Raw genomic sequence first — 18,500 nt, forward strand, 5'->3', positions numbered from 1 at the left:
CAGGAGTCAGAGACAAACCTGAGCAACACAGTGAGATCCCATGTCTACAAAAGTATTTTTAAAATTAGCTGGGTGTGCTGGTGCATGCCTGTGGTCCCAGCTACTTGGGAGGCTGAGGCAGGAGAATCTCTTGAACCTCAGAGGCAGAGGTTGCAATGAGCCGAGATCACACCATTGCACTCCATCCTGGGTGACAGACCAAGACTCCATCTCAAATAATAATAATATTAATAACAACAACTTAGCAAAGTGCTTAGCACACCCTTAAACCTATATAGGTAATCCTATTTTTAGCTTTATTGGAGTTTCTAGACTGGTTTTAGTTGTCTATCTTAACTCTTAAACCTTCAAAAATGGTAGCTATTATTTTAATTATTATTCCCTAACCATTCCAACCTCCCAGTGCAAATTCCTGGGGCACCTCTAGTCTGTTTCACATCACTCACTGTTACTCGTTATGTTTTTTTCATATCTTAGTTTTGTCTAATTGTAAGCTAACCCCCTTTGTTCAGAGAGAGAGAGAGGGAGGGAGGTGGGAGGAGATTCATTTCAATTGGATAGTTACTGTCACTAGGAACACAGTAGTCGCATAAGTCAGATTCCTGAGGTTTTTTTTATCTAGAAATAGGGAAAATAGCACATGCCCTATTTACTCGTAACATTATTGAAGGGAAATAAAATAAAATAAAGTCATATATGCACAAGCATTTTACAACTGCAATACACTTCACATGCAGAAGGAATCTGTTTCTCTTATTTGTGAGCATTCTGAAAGTAATCTCCACGGAGTTCCCTTGGAAAATGACTCTGAGCACTTTCCGCTCAATGAGGCCTGTGATTGTTATCGTTTATTTCTTAATTCCCAATTGGACCCCTCTGGCTCCTATGGCAATGGCTGCCCAGCAGGGCCAAAGACACCCAGCACGAAAGCCCCGAGTAGTGTAGAGGCAAAAGGTGGGAAGGCCCTGCCTGGTGAGAAGAGCTGACAATGCCCTTCCAGAGGCCCCAGTGCTGCCAACACTGCTCTATCATCCCAGACTCAATTGTCATGAGGTGGCAATGACAATTGCTGTAAATGCTTGAGATTATATGGCATCAACAAGTTCGTTCTGCCTGGGGCTCTTTGATCTATCATTCAATCTCATGTGTAGGATGATAGGGAAAGACTTCTGGAAATCCCACAGAATCACAGAATCACAGAGTCAGAGAACCAAACTTGGGCAAACCTTCAGCAAGTGTTGCCAAGCCAACCATGTCCCAAGTCCTGCAGGACACGGAGTCTAAGGACACAAAGATGGAGGCGCCATGGTCTTTCCTCTTAGGCACAGTGGAGAAGGCAGACGTGGTTATGCTTGCATGGTAGGAACTGTGACATCACCGATCACTGAGAAGGCAGGCACAGAGGTACTGAGGCAAACAAAGGAGCTTCTGGTAGCTAACAGGTGGTAGGTGGAGGGAAAGGAGTCTGGAAAACTATACAGCCTTGCATGCCATACTATGGGATCCAAACACCACCTCGGCTTGATGACCAATCTCTCTTCTTCCTTCCTAACTAGTAAGAATGTTTTTCTTTGCTGCTGTTTACTTTTACTCAGGAACATAAAAGAGAACGCTGAGAAGGAGAGGTAAACAAGTGTGTCACCCCCAAAGTGTGGGAACCCTGGAGAGAAGGCTTGTGTCAACTTTGCATGAGTTCTATGTGGAGTCAGGGAAGCCAGGGAACGAGGAGCAGGCCGGCAGAGGTTTGGGGACTGAGGACACTCTCCCCATGTCCAGCATGACAGCGTGCTCAGGAAGCAACTTCTCCCATAATATAGGGGTATTCCTAGTCTTAAAGCTGCGCCATCTCTAGAGGCTGGGATGGCTCATTACTTCCCTTCTGGTTTTCAAATGCCTTTTGGTACTTACGTCCTTCCTGATCCTGTTCCAAAATAACATATCCTAAAAATAACCAAAGAATTACGCTTTTTTCTAATCATCTATAATGACAGCGAGGGCTCTGCACCTTCATCAGGGTTGCAGCAGGGGTGCAGTGGGTTCCCATGGTCTGAAAATGTCCCCAGGGGATTCGGATGTGTCCTGGGTAAGAATCATTTGCAAAGGGTGGATTTGAATTGTGGCGAGCAGACTTGGATCACACTTCAGACACATCTTCTCATGACCAGCCCACGAGCGTGTGTGACAGCACATCCCAGAACAAAATGCCGGCGCCTTTTTTCTCCATGGCAACACTGGCACTTATCTGCTGAGATGAATGTCCCCATGCTGACTGACTCATCTGGAAGGAGGACAAATCCACATGGCCAGGCAGGAGCTGACCCTCTCCAGTGAATGCCATGGGGCATCTTTGATAAAGCAGGGCTTCCTCCTTGTCATTCACTGTGACAGCCTGATATTCCAGGTACATAACGTGGCCTGGAAGTGGCAAGTACAGGAGAGCAAAGTGGTTGGCCCAAGGGAGAGGTGTTTTACAATTCATCAAAAGGTTGCTCCTCAAGGCCATGGCCAGGACTTTGCTCCCTGTGCTCACAGTTCAAGGGACATGGCTGCTGCTCTGCCAGCGATTACCGTTGGATGAATAAATGACTAAACGACAACCAACATTACATTAAAGGACAAGTAGATTTTACAGTTTGTGTGAAATCTCTTTCCTTGGAAGCCTCAGGCACTGGGTCATTCTCTGCCTAACTTGCTATTTATTCACTGGCCACCCGTACGCTATGCCACCATGTATAACAAGGATTGCCCTTTGGAGGGACCATTCTTCTCACAGGAAGCAGTGCTCTGGTAGTGGGAGAAGCATGGAATCCAGAGGTAGAAAATCTAAGTTCACATCCTTCCTTTGCCACTTACTGGTTATTTGATCTTGAGCAAGTCATTTCATTTCTTTGAACATAATGGCTTCCAAATCCATAAAACAAAGGAACTAATGAACCAGGGTTGAGGGAATGAAAATGCCATGTGGAAGCATTTTGCAGCTGCAAAACACGAGACAAATGTTGGTTATTATAAACCAGAAAGCAAAAATGATGGCAAAACAAACGTTTATAAAGACAACACTACTACTGAATATTCAGCATCAAGTTTCTTCTTCAACATGAATAGAACATGTATGTCAAGTGTCCATCAAGGATTTGATGTTAGAACCTTGCCTTGTGGTTAGTTATGAACTCATGGTCTCATAACCACATAGGAGAATGAATGAATGGTTGTTCCTCTTTTATCTGCTATAAGTTATATAATAGTGCTTTTAAACCTAGAAACTGGTTTATTTTTGTTTATAAATATTTTGTTTCTGTGACTGTTTTTAAAAAATATTTTTTGGATTAACTGGTCCTAATTAAGTTAAATAAATTCTTATGCCATCAATAATGCACAAATAGAATGACTATTAATGAACATTACCTATCCCATGTTAATAATTATTTTAACCTATGCCTCATTTTTAAGTTTTCATCCTAAAATCAAATTTTAATATATTATAAATTTCTGTCCTCCTTTTATATTACCTTTTCTTAATCTCTGATGGAGTTTTAATGCACGAAGCACCACAAGTCAAAAGACAAGTAAAGGTCAAAAGATGACAAAGTCTTCACTGGGTGTGACAGTAACTTACTAAAATCAGTCTCTGTAAGTGGCATTTTGTTTGCTGTAATTACATTTCCTTTTGAAATCTCAGTGTTTGATTTCTTTGGGTACTTTGTCTGCAATTAAAGCACTCAACCATTAGGGGGCAGTAGTGCCATGATGATGCTATGTTCAAATAAGCTGTCTAGAATGGATGAATAGATTTTTTCTGAGGAGACAGAGAATTTCTTCTTCTTCTTCTTCTTCTTTTATTTTTTTAAAGAACTCTATGAAAGGGGCCATAATTCAACAGTATTTAAAAGGTCATTTTAGTTTTTAATACTTAACATAAATATTGAACAGTTTTGAAACTTAATACTTCATCCTTAAATACTCAGTCACTACTTAATATAACTGTTTTTCTCCAAAAACTGAATGTAGAGTTTATCTCAAACTCATTGTGAATCCTGAGCTTGGATTCTAACACTTATTCTTTTAGCTTTTGGACTTCAGGCCTATTTCAACACACTTGTGTGTGTTGGTCCCTGGTTATCACAGCTGTGCCCTAGAACCACAAGAATTTCATTTTCTTGCTAAGCTCTTGGAGATCACTAGAGGAGAAGCCTTTGCTTGATGTTCTGGCTGTTAGATCAGCAAAAGGCCCTTTGGAGTTTACTGACCCATCTCCCAGGCAGAAGGGAAAAGTGACAGACAGGTACAAGCATGTGAGGGCAGCAAACACTATGAAACTTGATGGAAGAAGTGACATTCGCTCCGTCCCCATGTGGTTCCCTTAGTAATGCCTTTAACTCAGGATCAGATACAAACTGTTTTACAACTGCTTTATATTAATAAAAGAGCTTTGTTCTTTCATTATGGAACAGTGCATCTTGAAAACAGCATTTGGCCAGAGGGCTAGGCAGGGTTTTAAACTTGCATCTAGAGATTCCCTCACTAGAGGCAACCAGGACTGGGACCACCCCACTCTGGTGTTGGCCATGAGCGCAGTCGCCTCTCGGCCCCTCTGCTGCCCATGGCCAGCAACCTCGGCCCCAGGGTTTCTACAGATCAACACTCTCAGCCCTAGGAAGGAGTCACCCTTTCATCTTCTGATTTTGCAAAAGAAGACATCTTTTAGCAAATTGAATGATGGTGTTGCACTCCATCTTATGTGCACATTTTAGTCATGTTTTGTTTCATTTTAAAATAAATTTGGATTCTCCTGATCAGATTTACAAGGCTGGGCAGGGGGAGGCCTTAAAATGACTCACTCTGTAAAAATGCGTTAAAAGTATTTTCAGCTTCAAAAATATATCATCACAGTATGGAATGAACCAAATTTGTAGTCAGAGTGGATGTGTGAAGGTACACTTGTCCCACGATCCGGATCAGTGAGGTACCCTTTCTTTCCAGGGCTTCATGACTCATGGTCATTCTGCTGTGCCTGGCTCTGCTGTGGCGGGACACTCACTTGTTTGTGGGGCAGGGAATTCTACCGTCGGGCAGCTCCACTTGCTTGGAAACCCTTCCTGATGGGCCAGCATTGGCCCCATTGCCATCTTCACCCACAAGTCCCCTCCTGTCACCTGAAGTGAGTGAGCACACCCTCTCTTTGCCACGGACAAATGAGCAGAGTCTTAAAAACAGCTTCCCCCCACCACTTGGGTTTCTCAGGCAAACTAGAACACCTTCCCCATGAGGCCTGCCTCATCCCAGTCACCCTCTTCCAGGTGTGCCGTGGGTGAAGGTACTTCAGACTGGCTCCAGTGCTGAGCACGACATGCCAGTGGGGCCCAGCCAGCGCCGGAGACAGAGCAATGGGATGTCTGCGATCAGAGCCCTTGCAAGTTCCTGTCTGCCTCTGCTACTCACTCGCAGTGTGACGTGGGGACAGTCAACACCTCTGTGCCTTGGTTGGCTCATCCCTTCATAGGGTCATTGCTAATAAACGGAATTAAATTATCTGAGATAAGAACATACAGTACATGCCTTGTACAGTGACTGGCACACGAGGATGTTCTCCATAACTGGCTAATGCAGAAGCCCACCTTATCCATGAGGGATATGTTCCAAGACCCCCGGCAGATGCTCAAAACCTCAGAGGATATGGGACCCTATATATACTATGTTTCTCCATATACGTACCTACCTGTTATAAAGTTTTATTTATAAATTACACACAGTAAGAGATTATCAACAATAATAAAGCAGAACCATTATCCCAATATATTGTAATAAAAGTTATGTGACTGTGGTCTCTCCTTTCTCAAAATATCTTATTGTTCTTACTCACCCATCTTCTTGTGATCTGTCGATCTGATCACAAAGATGGCTTTAAGTGACTAAAAGGCAGGCAATGTAGACAGCGTGGATCCACTAGACAAAGGGATGAGTCAGGTCTCAGGACAGATGGAGTGGGACAGTGTGTGATTTCATCAAGCTGCTCAGAACGGCAAGCAATTTAAAATGTTTGCATTGTTTATTTCTGGACTTTTCCATTCAACATTTTTGGGCTGCAGTTACCTGACCACAGGTAACTGAAATCACAAAAAGTGAAACGGCGGATAAGGGGAGACTACTTAATTACAAGGCCCAACTGGAACACAACAAAATCATAAGACTTCAGGTCAGCCCAAAGCGGCTTTTCACAGATGCAACACTGTGGGCTGGCAGCCCTGGGTCTGGTGGTTGGCACAACCAGTTAAGTCCTACGTCATCTCAGCAATTTACTGATTCACTCATGATATTAGCTGAGCACATACTAATGGTGCTCAGAACCAAAAGATCAGTGATGACAGCCGCTGACCACGAGGAGTCTAGCAGGATGGACAGATGTCCCCAGCAACGAAGCCTGGCCAGTGTAGCAGGTACTGTTACAGGTACAAGCAGGGGATGCGGGAGCATGGATGATGCTGGGAGTGAAAGAAGGCTTCCAAGGGGAGATGCCACTGTCTGGCCAAAAACCAAACCAGACCAAAAGATAACCACAGTTCCCATCGCTGACCCTCACATCGAGACCCAGCTGAGCAGGCAGCATGCCTGGACTCTGGAATGTCTATCAGGGTAATGGTTGCCACTGTCCCCACTGCCGGCTCAAAGAAAATTCCAGAGAGACTGCACAAGGCTTGGCTCAGGGCCACCCAGTGCCCTGCCCAGCCTACGGCCCTTGCATCTTCCGAGCTCAGACGAGCTTGCCTGTGGCACAGAGTTCCAAACTGTAGGCAGGTGTCTTTGGTATAAATTCAGAGCCCTCTGCTTCCTCTGCCCACTCATAACTTCACACTTTTCCCCAAGCTGCCTTTGCCTGGAACAGCTTCCCTAAATGAAACATGAAGCCTCTTCTCTTTTTCTCTTTCAAAAAATCAGTCTCCTCCGAGCCCATCTGCTCTGGAAAGCCGTCCAGATACAATGGCTGCTCTTCCCCTTCGACAGGCCACAAGACCAGTAAACATCACAGGCCTCCAGGTATCCCCAGTCTTGCCTATCTGTCCTGAAGGAGCAGGGGAATGAGGCAGGCAAGGCTGCTCAGCTTGGCATTAAGGACTGAAGGGGGATGCAGATCGTCCCGCAGCCCCAGTGACTAGTCAAGGCAGGTGCGCAGAGGCAGGGAAGGATGGAGAGCAGAAGGAGAAGCCTGGAGCCAGGAGTCCTGGCTTCACAGCATCATTCCTCCCTTACCCAGCATGTGACCCTTGGCCAGGGTGTTCTACCTCCAAGTGTCTTCGCTTTCTCATCTGAGCACCAGGAGGCCTGATGAGAGGAGGCGAAGACAAGTCTCCCTTCCCTACAGCCTGGGATTAGGAGGTGATCCCTTCTCCCTGAGACCGGGACAACTGCTCCTGCATCTAGAATCAGGCAAGTAAAAAGTTAACGTTCTCAGTCTATAAGTAGTTCCTGCTGTTGCAGATAAAATTAAATGGCATGGCTATTTTGGTGGAGAATCAGGTAAAAATGCTGAAAAACAAACTCTCCATCAAATGCTAGTCCCTTCCCCCAAACAACGTTCTTTTTTTATGCCCATTTGGTATTTGTTTTTAATTCTGGCTGATTGTCAATTTTAAAACCTGATGCATAGAGTGGCTTGCTATTCCGGAGGCGTTATTTTAAGATGAAACAATGTAAATTCTGACTTTGGATGGCAGATGGCTGGCAGTTCACTGTTTGGCAAACCAACTGGTATGGTATGTTGGAAGTTCAGAGCAGCAGGAATGCGGCTCCATTGGAAACCACCACAGATGCTCAGAGGGAGCGGGGGAGGGGTACAAGCTGGTCAGGAAATTAAGAACAGTACTCTGAGCTCAGAGGGGAAAAAAGATGATAATTAGCTGAAAGTTTGCTTCTTCCAGTCTCGACTTTTTTTTTTTTTTTTTTTTTTGGTTGCTTCACAGAAAACCAGGAAGGTCCTTAGAAGTCAGCACAGAGAAAAGCTTCTAATTTTGCTTCCTATCTGTCTGTTTGGCAAAGCTCACCCTCCATGAGATATTCAAAGGTGGGGACAAAGCAGATAAAGAGAATATCAAATGTGTTATATAAGTGAGAGGTGCAAACAGCAGTGTTAAATAAGGAGCCTAACTCCCAGCTGATTTTTAAGATCAATTAATGAATGATATTTTGGGGAGGAAGGATTCACAGTTTAGGAAAAGACCCACGCACATGAAATTGACAACGCCAACGTTTCTACATCCGGGGATTTCCCAAAACAAAGTCGGAGGGTGGTAATATCTACTGTGCATTTCGATCACAGGCCAAGACAGTACACGTGATATTTGGCACGCCCATCTGCGGAGGGAATGAACTCTGCCCAAATTCACCCATCAGTTAAGGTCTGTTCAAAGTCAATGAAGATACAAAATGCTTTTAAAGAAGGTCACTCACGCTGCAAACAAATCGTCAGCCTCCTGTCAAGTGGAATGTCAAAATAACTCGTTAGAACAGGAACTCTTGATATTTTTTGGTGTGTGAGAATTAGGCTATTTTTCATTTCCTCCAGATTCTCACCATGGCTGGAAGGCAACTGGGAAAGGTGTTGCTATTGGCCCCACAGTTCTCTTCCTTGGGCACTGAAAGTGAACAGGAAGATAAAATGGCTAAGTGTGATGGAGATTTGCCAAGGATGATTTTGAGACACAACAGCATCTCCCAATCTACTCCTGCAGTCAGGGTGCTCTGACACCTTTGATGCTGCAGGAGCTTGTGTCTATGATTCTGCAAAACAGCAACAATTCTATCTGGGTGTTCGTGGATGACAATCTAACCAAATCCAAAGCACCACAGTCCGAATGACTGAATAACTCATATGGGCAGGGACAATTCAGTTACTATATTGCAATCAGGTGTTCTGGCCAGAACAAGCAGCTAATTCCAATTCTAATTCATAGCATAATTGCTCATCTGGACACTGAGTAATGAGCAAAGGGTCTCTAGGTTTTTAAATAATCGTTTAAGTGTGTGCGCACCGTTTTCTCTGGCAGAGAACATGGTAAGATCTAGAGAAAGGGAACACTTCTCTCTGCCCCCTACTCCCACCCTCAGGTAAATACATGTGTTCTTCTTTTGTTTTGTTTTGTTTTGTTACAGGGTCTTACTTTGTAGCCCAGGCTGTAGTGCAGTGGTGCCATCAAGGCTCACTGCAACCCCAACCTCCCAGACTCAAGTCATCCTCCCACCTCAGCCTCCTGAGTAGCTGGGACTACAGGTGGGCTTGCACCACCACAACCAGCTAATTGTGTGTGTGTGTGTGTGTGTGTGTGTGTGTGTGTGGTGACTGCATCTTGCTTTATTGTCCACGTTGGTCTCAAACTCCTGGGCTCAAGCATCCTCCCACCCCTGTGTGTTCTTCCTTTCAGCAAACATTTAGCACCTGTGAGGCACAGTTCTAAGCACGGGGGGCACCGAAGCTTACGCAGATGTGGATCCTGCCCTAAAGAGCTTTACAGGCTAAGGGGACTACTAAGGTGGGAATATACATCGTTATGCTACAAGTCAGGCACGGTAGGGCCTGGAGGGAAGACATGGATCATGTGCTAAGGGAACTCCCACTTCCTACTTCCTCCGGGAGGTGCTATGTCCACGCAGGTAAATTTGGACAGGAGGACCCCACCCAGTCTGATGGGTTCCTCACACATGCCAGGTTGGCCTGATGAGTCACAGAGAGAACAGTGTTTCCAGCCTTTCCTTTTATCTTATGGGCCGGAAAAGCACGCCTGACATGGCCATATTCCCTCTCTGGCCAGCTGCCAAAGAACTTGGTTCAAAGGCCTGAGAAGGAGCTGGATCAGGATGGCTCTCCCAGCTGGAAAATGCACTAGGAACTGCAGGGCTTCAAGTACCGAAGGGCCGGGAAGACAAAGGAACCTAAGGAGAAAGGATGAAAGTGCTAGGAGAGTGGGCATTTCGGCGCGGGGGGAAATGTTTTGCTCACCAACCACCAAATGGGAACCACACCAGTGGCTGAGGCTGGCGAGGTCACTGAATACATTTCTTATGAGTGTTCTTAACACCAAATGGATCAAAACAATTGTTCCCCAAGATGCTGCAAAAACAGCATGTCCTTCTGTTGTTTCACAAATGACATTTAAGCAGCTGAGTGTATTAGGGAGGGAGGCAGGGGCAGGAACAAGAGCAGGAGAGCTGGGGCCAGGAGGGAGGGAGGAAGTCAGGGGCAGCTCCCAGTGGCGCAGAGAGCTGCGTTTGAAAACCGACTAAGAGGAAAAAGGCAGGGACTAAAGGCCAGGAAGGAAATCAGGACCAGCAGGCAGCTCGAGCTTGATTTTTTAGACTACAAAGCAACAATTTGCAAAAGGGTCCTCATCTGAGACTACCCTTCTCTTGGGAGAAATTGGTGGGGAGAAGGGAGGAGGTGTCTCCCTGTGGACCCTGGACTCTAGGGGCACTGCTTGGAGAGAAAACAGTGGAGGCCTATGAAACTCAGAAAGGGGATGGAGCAAAGAGATGTCTCAGAGGCCTCCCCTCCCACGCCCAGTCCCACCACCCACGACCTTAAAGATCCAGGCCCACTTTTTTTTTCGCTTATGGTATGACTCTGGGTGGGAATTTCTGATTTAGTGGCTGTAGTTAAATTTGTATCAAGAAATGTGTCCTCAACAATGCAGGAGGAGAAAGGGAGGATGCTTGCTCATGGGGGCAGGGGCAGGAGCAAGCACTAATCACAAAGTATTTCTCTTTGGCAAGAAGTCCTGTTTTCATTGGCAGGAGTGCTCCTAAGTAAGGGCGACATTTTCTGAGCATCTGCACTGTGGCAGGCACTACGCATGCTGCATATAGTATGACATCAATCCTGCTGCAACTCAGTGGTGCAGAGATTTTTATATCCATTTTACAGGGAGGAAAACTGAGGCTCAGAGAAGCCAACTAACTTGCCAAAGTCTCACAGCAAGTGAGGGCAAAGTTGGAATGGGAACCTGGGTCTCTCTCACTCCCAAGTCCAGGATTTTTCCTCTGCTTCCTTGGGGACAAAAGATGGAAACAAAATGAAACAATGACAAGAGAGAGGAGGGAAGGAAGTCATGCAGATCATGAGAAGGAAACGGTTTCCCTTTCCAGGAAATGAGGGGGAAGACAATGGGAAGGAAGAAAAAACAAAATTAAAAAAACCCACACAACTTGAAAGGATGACAGTGCAATGTTAAAAGGTTGAAATTTTAAAACAAATAAGTTAGGAAGATATTTTTTGCATTACAAAAGTCATATTTATTTAACAAAGTGGTTTTCTTAAGAGTTACTTTAAGTAGGTGGCTCCTTACGTTTAAATACAAGTCTTTCATTAGAAGTGCTTCCTGTGTTTGGCTTTGCTGTGCTGTGTTTTTGGGAGATAGGAGTCCTGAGAAGGCAAAGCATCATAAGAGGCCTCCAATGTCTCAAGTACGCTCTCCCAGCAGTGGCTTGTGTTTACATCTGGAGTTTGCAGCCTTCAAGAATCCTGGTAAAATGCAAGGACAGGCTTGCACCCCTAACAATCAGGACATATGGGTCTTACAGTAATGGCAGAATGCACAGGGAAGTTACCTATTTCAAAATTTTGCCCTGGGCCACAACCACATGAGTTACAGCCAAAAACAATGAAAGAAAAGACTTAGAACCCTAAGTCCCAAGCACAAGTCTCCCAAACAAAAGTTTAATAAACTTTGGAGACAGACTCTAGAGCCTTTTGGGGGAGGCAGATGTAGGCATTATTAACATGACTCATAACTGCTAAGGCAGTCACTGAGCTTGACTAAATCTTCCCCCAACACATTGCATTTCAAAAGGCCTGTTATCTCGGGAAAGGTTGCATTAAGTGTCTCTGGTAATTATGTCTCCAAGAAACAATACTCCTCTCCTCATTAAATGTTTCAGTGGGTGGCCCTGCTGAAGGCAGGAACTTAACCCTGGAGCTACAGAGCCCGAGAGGGCATGGAAAGGGGCCACCAAGGAGTTGTCCAACTCTATCAGCCAAGGTGAGGCTGTTTATTGGGTTGAAAACTACTTTAATTAGGGACCTAGGCAAAGAAGCAGACAAGTGACTGCTGTACAAATCACTTTAAGAGATAAAGGTACTGGGAGTCATAGGTTAACCCAAGTACATTCCACCCTGGTCTTGGTTTGGAGTGGCAGGCGTGAACTCAACTCATTATCTCCCTACACAGGCAGCAGAGAGCCACTCTCCCCAACTAGATGATGGATTCCTCCCAGATCTGACCCAGACAGCACGTCCCTGTCGCCCAAATGAATATCTTCCAAATAAACTGCAAATAGGATGTGATACACAAAAGCCCAGAGTTGTGCCTGCTTTGGGGCTGGAGTTCTAACCCAGAGGTAGACAATTTTGTGTATGCCACACACATTTATCGAATCCATGTTGCACACAGAACAATGTGTGAAGTGCCGCCAGATGTTCAGCAAGGGGCCCTGCCTCCCATCAGCTTAAAATCTTGCTGGGGGACTCTGGGACGATGGCAGCTACAATGAGATCCTTCCAATGTCTCCAGAAAAATCACACAGATAAACTAAATGCATAAGCAACAACTCACAGACAAAATTTACAACAAAACTAGGTGACAAGGTATCCCCAATAACTCCAAAATACAAGTTCGTGAATGAAAATCACCAACAACCACAAGGCAAGCCTTTTTGTTATTGTTGTTGAGGAAGGGAGTATCTCTGCTAGAGAAAACAGAGGGAAGCAAAAGGGCATCTGGTGGACTCGGGCACAAAACACCAAAATATCCAACAAGCATTCCCTGGAAGGCACAGACGGCCAGTTTGAGAACAGTGGCTAACACTGAGAGCAGCTTGGCTCACTCCCGCAGCAGCAGCACACACAACGGCCTGTGTCACGAGGCCTGGGTGAAGAGACTGGAGCTGCACTGTCCCTAGGAACTCTCAAGGAACATGTCCAGGGCCTCACTGCTGGGAGTGGAATCAAAATTGAGCAGATAGAAATAACAAAGATAAAGGAAGGAGGTCGACCAGGTAAAAGTGGAGGAGGGAAACAGAAACAGGACATCTCAGAGAACCAGCTGCACAGTTTTAACACTGTGGGATGCAACAGAAGATGGAGCAGCGCTGTAAGGTTAGAAAGTCCACATGATCTACTTCTCCTCCCCCAAACTCAAGACCACTGTTCACAACCAAAGGCACACTTTGCAAAAGGGCCTCTGTCTGAGACCATCCTCCATCTGAGACCATCCTCCATCTGAGACCATCCTCCATCTGAGACCATCCTCCATCTGAGACCATCCTCCATCTGAGACCATCCTCCATCTGAGACCATCCTCCATCTGAGACCATCCTCCATCTGAGACCATCCTCCTCTTGGGTGACAGGAGCTTGGTGACAGCAGCGGAAGGAGTAAAAGAAGGAGCCTCTCTGTGGCAGTAAACACTCAGGTCAAATCTCTTACAAAGCTGAAGAAGGATTAGAAAGAGAATGAAGAGGAGGAGGAGGAAGAGGAGGAGAGAAGGAGAAGAGCATCCCTACAGATAATGAATGCATGTCAAAAAGATGGACCCAAAAAACTATAAAAAATGCAGCATATTACTTTAAAATGAATTAAAGGCCTTTAAAAATGATATAACACCTGAAACAATATTAAAACATAATGTTAGAAATGAAAACTGAACTAGAAGGAACATAAAAGCCGGAACATAAAACAAAAGCTGCTTAAAGGAAATGGGAGGTGAAAAAGACATGTTTTTTTAAATCAAGAAAAAAAGATAAGAAGTAACTCAGAGAAAGGGACATACTGAGGACAGGCAAAGAAGATCCAATCAATGGAGAAGAGGACCTCAGCTTCTGATAATGAAAACCAAGTCAAGGGGACTGAAAAATGTTAAAATACATAACTCAAGACAATTTTCCTGAAATTAAAAGAAATCAAAACTACACATTGAAAAAGTTCATCACATACTTGAGACTATAAATCCATGGATAATTTTTCCATGGATTGGGGTTGGGGATGGGGGTGGGGGAATAAGGGAATGTTTCTGGGATCAAACTGTTTCACTTCAGATCATCAGGCATAAGGAGTGTACAACCTAGATCCCTTCCATGTGCAGTTCACAATAGGGTTCCCGCTCCTATGAGAATCTAATGCTGCCGCTGATCTGACAGGAGGCGGAGATCAGGCGGTAATGCTGGCTCACCTCCTTCTGTGTGACCAGGTTCCTAACAGGCCATGGCCCGGAACCGGGGGTTGGCAACCCCTAGTTTATATGATCTGATAATGCAAATATGACACAGCCACAAAAATTGAGGGGAAAGAAGAGAAAAGAGGGATTAAAAAATGCTTCACTTGAGCCAAGACCACACCACTGCACTCCAGCCTGGACAACAAGAGCAAAACTCCGTTTCAAAGAAAAAAAAAAAAAAAAGAAAAAAAAGAACCAAGATTCTTGGTTAGGAAGAAAGGAGATACAAATGCAATATAAAAGCAGTTGAGTGAAAACTATACAGTTCTGAATTTGCTCTGAAATGTCAGTTTGAACTCACACAGTATTTGATACACCCCTCCCTCCCCAACATACACACTACACATTGTATGCTGCGTCCACTGGAAAAACTAGAAATAATGACCAAACCAATAGCAATAAGCATCCATGCTACCCCAGTTGCTGTTGAAATACTTTTTTCTGGTTAAAAGAAACCAGATTTCTTGGAGAAATGGTGGATTCCAGGTCTGGGGCAGGAAATAGACAACATGAACCTATACCAGATGGTGAAGAAGATAGGAAAGCTCCTAAGGTCATGGTAAAAGAACCCCAGAGCCAAAGTGAAGAAGCTCCAGCTGGTCAAAGATGGGAAAATATGAGTTTCAATAAAGATAGTAATTGCGATGAATTGAAACCCATCAAATATGTGTAAATCCATGAGTTCACAATATTATCGAAAAAGACTTAATTGGTTCAGTCTTAAGGATGATAAGAAACCAAGCCAATGTCCTGAAAAGTGGGTAGACAGAAAGCATTAAGCATTTATTCTGACTTTCCTGTAAGATCTGTGCCACTGAGTACCCAAATGGAAAATGACATGGAAGCTCCTTCTTAGAAAATTATCCCAACTAATAAATGAAAACAAATTTATAGAGTTGAAATTATACTATTTTGCAACTCTCAGTAAAGTGATGGATCTGTGCCTTGTGCATCACTGGATGTTAACATAAAAAGGAGCAAAAACCACATAGCGTAGGTTTCCCAATGAAAAGCACCACTACTTTGTTAAAGAGATAGACTTGGGTCTGGTCCACACCTCTGGATGCAGCTGCCAATGTGCAGGAAATACAAAAGACAGAGGAACTGCTCAAGCATTCCAGTTTATGGGATCTGCAGATTAAAACCCCACAGGAAAAAAGGAAGGGAGGGAGGGGAAGCTGCACGTTTTAAAGGAGACTTCAAAGACACATCATCCCTTTTTTTTTTTTTAAATGAGCAAGGCTCAAAAACAGCAGCAAGGAAGGTGCACACTGTGTTCATCTGTTCAGGCTGCTGTAACAAAATACCATAGACTGGGTGGCTTATAAACAACAGGAATGTATCTCTCACATTCTGGAGGCTGGGAAGTCCAGAATCAAGGTAGATTCTATGTCTGGTGAGGGACTGCCTCCTTTCTTACAGTGTCCTCACACAGCAGAAGGGGCAAAGGGTCTCTTTACAAGGGCACTAATTCTATTTATGGGGGCTCCACCCCCATGACTGAATCACCTTTCAAAGGCATCACCATCACCTACTAATCCCATCACCTTGTGGGTGAAAATTTCAACAAAGGAATTTGAGTGGGACATAGCATTTGGTCCACAGCACACACCTGGGTGGCAAATCCATAAAGAAATGCATAGAAGTGGCTGTTACAAGAATTGGGAAGGGTGAGGAGCTATAAAGCTGTAACTGGGGTGGGGCAGATGGAGGAGGGGCTCTTAGGGGGACTAGCAAAGTTATGTGGTAACAAGGGTGTTTGGCTTACATAAGATCATAAAGCCACACATTTACTTCATATTGCTTTCTGTATCTCTCTTTTTTTTTTTTTTACAACAAAAACAAGAAAACAAACTTTTTTAAAGGTCTGCCTTTCCTGTAAAATCTGTGCCACTGAGTAACCAAATGGAAAATGACATAGACGCTCTAAGCCTGATCTAGACAAAAGCCAAAAAAGAAGGTTGCCAACTACTATTACCAGCAGTGAACGTCCACACCCCCTGGTGCTGCAGCTGCCGAACCCTCATAGCATAGACCACTTAGTCCCAGCTCCCCAGATACATGAAGAGGCTTCAGGTCAATGGTGCAGCAGTCTGGGATGCTGGTTCCACTCTGACTGTGGTACCACATAGGACCTGGGCTGCTACTGGATTCCTTGTGAACAGGCCCTTTCTTCAATCCCAGCTCTAGTATTGAATACCAGTTTCCTATGGCTGAGACTCCAGGAGTCCGGTGCCTATGGAACAAAGTCATTCCTTATCTCTAGACTTCCAAGGAACCTCCAAGGCTTCACCTTGAGCCTTAGTCCCCTGATGGCTGGGCCTCCCTGATATGGCATCTTCCTGGCTAGACCCCTGGCCACCACCTGCTTCTGCAGCCCCTCACCCAAGACCACCACCCATCCTCTGCCTTCCAAGGGCACCCATCTGGCATCTGAAGCTACTAGGATTCCAGCAGCCAGGACATTCAGACGCTACCACTTTGCAAGAGCCACCCTGACTGCCTGACCCCACAGAGGGACGGTCCTTCTGCAGCCCAGGCCTTCCCCTGTCATGTGTGTACTGAACAAATGCATCCATCAGGTGAGCCCACTCCTCCAACCTCACTGCAGTTCTTTTCCTTTGACACGGCATGCCACCCAAGCCAGGTTTTCTGTTCCTTACACGTGACTCAGAAATCTCCAGAATTTTGAAATACCCTCAGATACATCATTCTTTTTAATGACTTCATTTGCTTTGGTTTGGAAATTGGGAATCGAAGAAGTGATGGACTATTGGGCAAATGCTGTATCTATCAGTGATAAAGCTTGCGTGAGAAATCAGGAGTCTCTCACAATGACTTTCTCCTACTTCCTCTCCATTCATCTACGGCTGTCATCTCTTTGCAAACACGCATCAATACTCAGCACCTCCTTGCAAGCTGCCATGGCCTCTGGGCCAGGAACTGGTCTGGGCAGGAAGAGGAGGCACTGGAAAGGCTGGGGGCATCGTGGTGTCATAGGTTGATAAAGGAGGTGCACAGAACCCTGCCCTGACACAGTGAAGAGTTATGGACTACCACAGGTTAATGGTATGCTAAATGCCAGTGAAGAAAATACATTATGCTACTGACACACACAAATCAAAAGCCATAAAGTCTGCACACGCATATATGCAGCTATTCCTCTTCTGCGAACTTATTCCAGGGAACTAACTACAGATGCATGAAAAGATTCAGCTACAAGTATGCTCATCACAGCAGCATTTATGAGCAGGAAATGTTGGAAGCAACCCAAATGTCAGACAACACTAAAGCAGTTAAATAAGCTATGGTATATCCATTCAAGGAGACTACGTAGTGGTAAGAATGTAATAAAATAACATTTTATTATATAACTGGTATATACATACATATACATCTTGATTTCATAACCGGTATGAAAAGATATTCATGAAATATCAATCAGTGAAAAGGCATGTTACAAATATTGTCACTGATAATATTTTCACCAATGCATTTGTAATCATTCTGATCTGATTTTTCTGATCAATACTTCATGAATATACTAATTCTATTGTTTAAGGTATTTATTTCCACAGAGAAAGGAATAGAAGCATATATATCAAAATGTTCTAAAGTATGATTAGCAAAGGTACTATTATTGTCTTCTTATCTGTTTTCCACTATAAACATAAACTGCATAATCAAAAATTAAAACAAAATCCTGTTCCTCCAGAAAGCTCCTTAGAAACTCCCCTGATTCTCTTGCTTACTCATTCTTGCTGTGTGTCCTCGCATTTGTGTGTTCAGGGTGTGTGCTACCCTTGAATCTTGCCAACAGTGTGGATTCCACCAATTTAGAGATCAAGGCTATAGCAAATGCATTGTAATTCAACGAATGGCTTAATAAGACGTGAGCTAACTTGTCTGCATACTGGAAGATGGGCTTTCCTAAGTGCAAGAAACCTTCATTCAAGGCTTACAAACAAAAAGCAAACAATAAATTAAAACTCTGATGCTAACCAAAGATTCAAAAAACAAAGTGCTATTTCATGATTACCATATTAGCAAACATGGGAAACAGTGATAGGAGCTGGGGCTGGTAAGGTTATAATAGGATACGCTGCAATGCAGGGCACTACGTAACATGCACTTTTAAAAGTCAACCCGCTGGAAAAAGAAAATAGTTCATTTTTAGCTCTCATGACAGCACTGCTTTCCTTCCATAATAAGGTCCATTGTATCCTTAAAGCCCTTTGCTTCGTC

At 44.4% G+C, this 18,500-nt stretch overlaps 1 protein-coding gene and 1 long non-coding RNA gene across 36 annotated transcripts in view; both read right to left on the minus strand.

The window, feature by feature from the left end:
* MSRA (methionine sulfoxide reductase A) overlaps nt 1–18,500 on the minus strand; it is a 413,664-nt gene that overhangs the window by 102,992 nt on the left and 292,172 nt on the right. The window lies entirely within an intron of this gene.
* On the minus strand, nt 600–17,988 carry LOC135964620 (uncharacterized). The gene is made up of 2 exons (XR_010577119.2): nt 3,510–17,988; nt 600–2,978 (listed from the first exon to the last, which is right to left on the minus strand). It is a non-coding gene; the product is annotated as an uncharacterized lncRNA (long non-coding RNA).

This window comes from Macaca fascicularis, chromosome 8, assembly GCF_037993035.2.
Source record: "Macaca fascicularis isolate 582-1 chromosome 8, T2T-MFA8v1.1".
NCBI classification, from domain to species: Eukaryota; Metazoa; Chordata; class Mammalia; order Primates; family Cercopithecidae; genus Macaca; species Macaca fascicularis.